The sequence below is a fragment of the Odontesthes bonariensis genome, chromosome 11 (genome assembly GCF_027942865.1).
Source record: "Odontesthes bonariensis isolate fOdoBon6 chromosome 11, fOdoBon6.hap1, whole genome shotgun sequence".
In the NCBI taxonomy this organism is placed as follows: Eukaryota; Metazoa; Chordata; class Actinopteri; order Atheriniformes; family Atherinopsidae; genus Odontesthes; species Odontesthes bonariensis.
In genome coordinates, this window is record NC_134516.1 from 1,993,802 (window position 1) to 2,000,890 (window position 7,089).

Sequence of the window (7,089 nt, forward strand, 5' to 3'; positions counted from 1 at the left end):
ACATTTTTACGGTTTGTAATTTTTTATTGACTCAAGAATCAAACAATTCAATCATAAAACACAATTTCATTGATCAGTTTTAATGTAAACTGAGCATATTTCTGAATGATCACCTGGTTTTTACTGATCAGCATCTTGGTGGTAAACGTGGTTCCACTGGGGTCAATATTTGATTATATTCATGTTAAACTTTAGGAAATTTGCTAAGTTTAAAAGTTAACTCTAGTATTCTGCTGTAGTAATCCACAGTGAACAGTATAACAGATTTAACATTAACGTTGGATAGTAACATCAGTAAAGATATCAGTAATTTCCTGATACTCAACAACACTGTAATGACATAATATAACATTTTCACAGTGCAGTAATCTTTTTACAGTGTATAGTAGTATTTACTTACAGTATATAGTAGTAGTTATTTACAGTATATAGTAGTAGTTATTTACAGTCTATACTTGTAGTTATTTACAGTGTATAGTAGTATTTACTTACAGTGTATAGTAGTAGTTATTTACAGTGTATAGTAGTAGTTATTTACAGTCTATACTTGTAGTTATTTACAGTGTATAGTAGTAGTTATTTACAGTATATAGTAGTAGTTATTTACAGTGTATAGTAGTAGTTATTTACAGTGTATACTTGTAGTTATTTACAGTGTATAGTAGTAGTTATTTGCAGTGTATAGTAGTAGTTATTTACAGTGTATACTTGTAGTTATTTACAGTGTATAGTAGTAGTTATTTACAGTGTATAGTAGTAGTTATTTACAGTGTATAGTAGTATTTACTTACAGTGTATAGTAGTAGTTATTTACAGTGTATACTTGTAGTTATTTACAGTGTATAGTAGTAGTTATTTACAGTGTATAGTAGTATTTACTTACAGTGTATAGTAGTAGTTATTTACAGTGTATAGTAGTAGTTATTTACAGTGTATAGTAGTAGTTATTTACAGTGTATACTTGTAGTTATTTACAGTGTATAGTAGTAGTTATTTACAGTGTATAGTAGTATTTACTTACAGTGTATAGTAGTAGTTATTTACAGTGTATACTTGTAGTTATTTACAGTGTATAGTAGTAGTTATTTACAGTGTATAGTAGTATTTACTTACAGTGTATAGTAGTAGTTATTTACAGTGTATAGTAGTAGTTATTTACAGTGTATAGTAGTATTTACTTACAGTGTATAGTAGTAGTTATTTACAGTGTATACTTGTAGTTATTTACAGTGTATAGTAGTAGTTATTTACAGTGTATAGTAGTATTTACTTACAGTGTATAGTAGTAGTTATTTACAGTGTATAGTAGTATTTACTTACAGTGTATAGTAGTAGTTATTTACAGTGTATACTTGTAGTTATTTACAGTGTATAGTAGTAGTTATTTACAGTGTATAGTAGTAGTTATTTACAGTGTATAGTAGTACTTACTTACAGTGTATACTTGTAGTTATTTACAGTGTATAGTAGTAGTTATTTACAGTGTATACTTGTAGTTATTTACAGTGTATAGTAGTAGTTATTTACAGTGTATAGTAGTAGTTATTTACAGTGTATAGTAGTATTTACTTACAGTGTATAGTAGTAGTTATTTACAGTGTATAGTAGTAGTTATTTACAGTGTATAGTAGTAGTTATTTACAGTGTATACTTGTAGTTATTTACAGTGTATAGTAGTAGTTATTTACAGTGTATAGTAGTATTTACTTACAGTGTATAGTAGTAGTTATTTACAGTGTATACTTGTAGTTATTTACAGTGTATAGTAGTAGTTATTTACAGTGTATAGTAGTATTTACTTACAGTGTATAGTAGTAGTTATTTACAGTGTATAGTAGTAGTTATTTACAGTGTATAGTAGTAGTTATTTACAGTGTATAGTAGTATTTACTTACAGTGTATAGTAGTAGTTATTTACAGTGTATACTTGTAGTTATTTACAGTGTATAGTAGTAGTTATTTACAGTGTATAGTAGTATTTACTTACAGTGTATAGTAGTAGTTATTTACAGTGTATAGTAGTATTTACTTACAGTGTATAGTAGTAGTTATTTACAGTGTATACTTGTAGTTATTTACAGTGTATAGTAGTAGTTATTTACAGTGTATAGTAGTAGTTATTTACAGTGTATAGTAGTATTTACTTACAGTGTATACTTGTAGTTATTTACAGTGTTTAGTAGTAGTTATTTACAGTGTATAGTAGTATTTACTTACAGTGTATAGTAGTAGTTATTTACAGTGTATACTTGTAGTTATTTACAGTGTATAGTAGTAGTTATTTACAGTGTATAGTAGTAGTTATTTACAGTGTATACTTGTAGTTATTTACAGTGTATAGTAGTAGTTATTTACAGTGTATAGTAGTATTTACTTACAGTGTATAGTAGTAGTTATTTACAGTGTATAGTAGTAGTTATTTACAGTGTATACTTGTAGTTATTTACAGTGTATAGTAGTAGTTATTTACAGTGTATAGTAGTATTTACTTACAGTGTATAGTAGTAGTTATTTACAGTGTATAGTAGTATTTACTTACAGTGTATAGTAGTAGTTATTTACAGTGTATACTTGTATTTATTTACAGTGTATAGTAGTAGTTATTTACAGTGTATACTTGTATTTATTTACAGTGTATAGTAGTAGTTATTTACAGTGTATAGTAGTAGTTATTTACAGTGTATACTTGTAGTTATTTACAGTGTATAGTAGTATTTACTTACAGTGTATAGTAGTAGTTATTTACAGTGTATAGTAGTAGTTATTTACAGTGTATACTTGTAGTTATTTACAGTGTATAGTAGTAGTTATTTACAGTGTATAGTAGTATTTACTTACAGTGTATAGTAGTAGTTATTTACAGTGTATAGTAGTATTTACTTACAGTGTATAGTAGTAGTTATTTACAGTGTATACTTGTATTTATTTACAGTGTATAGTAGTAGTTATTTACAGTGTATACTTGTATTTATTTACAGTGTATAGTAGTAGTTATTTACAGTGTATAGTAGTAGTTATTTACAGTGTATACTTGTAGTTATTTACAGTGTATAGTAGTAGTTATTTACAGTGTATAGTAGTAGTTATTTACAGTGTATAGTAGTAGTTATTTACAGTGTATAGTAGTAGTTATTTACAGTGTATAGTAGTATTTACTTACAGTGTATACTTGTAGTTATTTACAGTGTTTAGTAGTAGTTATTTACAGTGTATAGTAGTATTTACTTACAGTGTATAGTAGTAGTTATTTACAGTGTATACTTGTAGTTATTTACAGTGTATAGTAGTAGTTATTTACAGTGTATAGTAGTAGTTATTTACAGTGTATACTTGTAGTTATTTACAGTGTATAGTAGTAGTTATTTACAGTGTATAGTAGTATTTACTTACAGTGTATAGTAGTAGTTATTTACAGTGTATAGTAGTAGTTATTTACAGTGTATACTTGTAGTTATTTACAGTGTATAGTAGTAGTTATTTACAGTGTATAGTAGTATTTACTTACAGTGTATAGTAGTAGTTATTTACAGTGTATAGTAGTATTTACTTACAGTGTATAGTAGTAGTTATTTACAGTGTATACTTGTATTTATTTACAGTGTATAGTAGTAGTTATTTACAGTGTATACTTGTATTTATTTACAGTGTATAGTAGTAGTTATTTACAGTGTATAGTAGTAGTTATTTACAGTGTATACTTGTAGTTATTTACAGTGTATAGTAGTATTTACTTACAGTGTATAGTAGTAGTTATTTACAGTGTATAGTAGTAGTTATTTACAGTGTATACTTGTAGTTATTTACAGTGTATAGTAGTAGTTATTTACAGTGTATAGTAGTATTTACTTACAGTGTATAGTAGTAGTTATTTACAGTGTATAGTAGTATTTACTTACAGTGTATAGTAGTAGTTATTTACAGTGTATACTTGTATTTATTTACAGTGTATAGTAGTAGTTATTTACAGTGTATACTTGTATTTATTTACAGTGTATAGTAGTAGTTATTTACAGTGTATAGTAGTAGTTATTTACAGTGTATACTTGTAGTTATTTACAGTGTATAGTAGTAGTTATTTACAGTGTATAGTAGTAGTTATTTACAGTGTATAGTAGTAGTTATTTACAGTGTATACTTGTAGTTATTTACAGTGTATAGTAGTAGTTATTTACAGTGTATACTTGTATTTATTTACAGTGTATAGTAGTAGTTATTTACAGTGTATAGTAGTAGTTATTTACAGTGTATACTTGTAGTTATTTACAGTGTATAGTAGTAGTTATTTACAGTGTATAGTAGTAGTTATTTACAGTGTATAGTAGTAGTTATTTACAGTGTATACTTGTAGTTATTTACAGTGTATAGTAGTAGTTATTTACAGTGTATAGTACCGTATTTTCTGCACTATAAGGCGCACTTAAAAGCCTATAATTTTCTCAAAAAACAAAAGTGCGCCTTATAACCCGGAGCGCTTTATATATGGATTTATTCTTGTTAGCTTACGGACCCCGAAGCGATTTTGTGTGGTACACGGCGCTCTGTCAAAATGATTTAGTAACACTTTGGTAAACTACAAAGGCGCACCGCAGCATTACGTTTACAGTAGTCATGAGAGTAATATATATTGTGATTCACCATAATAATAACAAAATTGAACAGTGGGTTATTGAACAGAGAGCAGCGGATAGAAGCGTCTCTACAGTCTCTATTCGACTGAAGGTAACAGCGTTAGCACGGGACATGAATGTCAGTGTCAACAGGGCGTTCAAAGTTAAACTGCGAGCTGCGTGGGAGCAGTGGATGACAGAAGGCGAACACATATTCACCAAGGGAGGGAGACAGCGCCGGGCGACTTTCGCTACTATCTGCCAATGGATCGTGGATGCCTGGGCTAAGGCACGATTTTATAAGTTACGTTTTCGAATCATCACTGAACTGCCAGGTAACAGCAACGACACTGTTTTGTTTCGCTTAATGCGCCTTATAGCCCGGTGCGCTTTATATATGAAAAAAGATCGAAAATAGACCATTCATTGACAGTGCGCTTTATAATCCAGTGCGCTCTATAGTGCGGAAAATACGGTAGTAGTTATTTACAGTGTATATTAGTAGTTATTTACAGTGTATACTTGTATTTACTTACAGTATATAGTAGAACTGATACACCAGGCAGGCCGGGGTTGTGTTCCCACTTTTAAAGGAAAGGGACCGGAGGGTACTCAGCCTCCCCAGGACTGTTGGAGACTCCAACCGACTGATGAACCTCAAATTCAGGGGGAGCAGTGTGGTTTTTTCCCAAGTCGTGGAGAAGTGGACCTGATGTTTACCCTCACAGAGTCACTGAGGGATCATGGGAGTTTGACCATCTAGTCTAAGTGTGTTTTATGGACTTAAAGCAGGCTGTAAGAAAGCTGGAGACAGAGTGGCGTTCCTGTAAAGATAGTTTAATAACGTATAAGAAAGCCCTTCGTAAAGCTAGAACTGCTTATTATTCATCATTGATAGAAGAGAATAAGAATAATCCCAGGTTTCTTTTCAGCGCTGTAGCCAGTCTGACTAAGAGTCCGAGCTCTGCTGAGCCAGTTATTCCTTTAACTCTCAGCAGTGATGATTTCATGAGTTTCTTTATTAATAAAATTGTTTCTATCAGAGAGAAGATTGATGGAGTCCTTCCCACTATTATCAGTGATGTATCATCAAGTACAGCAGCTTTAGAAGTATCTTTAGAACCTGATTTGTATTTAGACGGCTTCTGCCCAGTTGATCTCTCTGAACTAACAACAGCAATAGTCTCTTCTAAACCATCAACTTGTGTTTTAGACCCAATCCCAACCAGACTGTTCAAGGAGGTTTTCCCATTAATTGACACTTCCATATTGGATTTGATCAATCTGTCTTTGTTGACAGGATATGTACCTCAGACTTTTAAGGTTGCTGTAATTAGTCATGGAGTTCCCCAGGGTTCTGTGCTTGGACCGATTCTTTTCACTTTATACATGCTTCCATTAGGTAACATTATTAGACAGCATGGCATAAATTTCCATTGCTATGCTGATGATACTCAGCTGTACTTATCTATAAAACCAGATGAACCCAATAGGTTGGTCAGACTACAAGCATGTCTTAAAGACATAAAGACCTGGATGACTCAGAACTGTCTGCTGCTAAATTCAGACAAAACTGAAGTCGTTATCTTTGGACCTGAGCGTTTCATGGAGAAATTGTCTAGCTATATAGTTACTCTAGATGGTATTTCCTTGGCTTCTAGTTCTACAGTGAGGAACCTTGAAGTTATTTTTGACCAGAATTTATCATTTGACTCACATATAAAACAGGTTTCTAGGACTGCCTTCTTTCACCTTCGTAATATTGTTAAAATCAGGAACATCTTGTCTCAGAGTGATGCAGAAAAACTGCTCCATGCATCTGTTACTTCAGGATTGGACTACTGTAATTCTTTATTATTGGGCTGTCCCACATATTCTCTGAAAAGCCTTCAGCTGATCCAAAATGCTGCAGCCAGAGTTCTGATGAGAACTAACAGCCTTCAGTTATCAGGCCCCTCTCTGTGCTTTAAGGCTTATTTTTATAGGATAGAGTAGTATTTTTAAGGCTTATTTTTATAGGGTACAGTAGTATTTTTAAGGCTTATTTTTATAGGGTACAGTAGTATTTTTAAGGTTTATTTTTATAGGGTACAGTAGTATTTTTAAGGCTTATTTTTATAGGATACAGTAGTATTTTTAAGGCTTATTTTTATAGGGTACAGTAGTATTTTTAAGGCTTATTTTTATAGGGTACAGTAGTATTTTTAAGGCTTATTTTTATAGGGTACAGTAGTATTTTTAAGGCTTATTTTTATAGGATACAGTAGTTTTTTTAAGGCTTATTTTTATAGGGTACAGTAGTATTTTTAAGGCTTATTTTTATAGGGTACAGTAGTATTTTTAAGGCTTATTTTTATAGGGTACAGTAGTATTTTTAAGGCTTATTTTTATAGGATACAGTAGTTTTTTTAAGGCTTATTTTTATAGGGTACAGTAGTATTTTTAAGGCTTATTTTTATAGGGTACAGTAGTATTTTTAAGG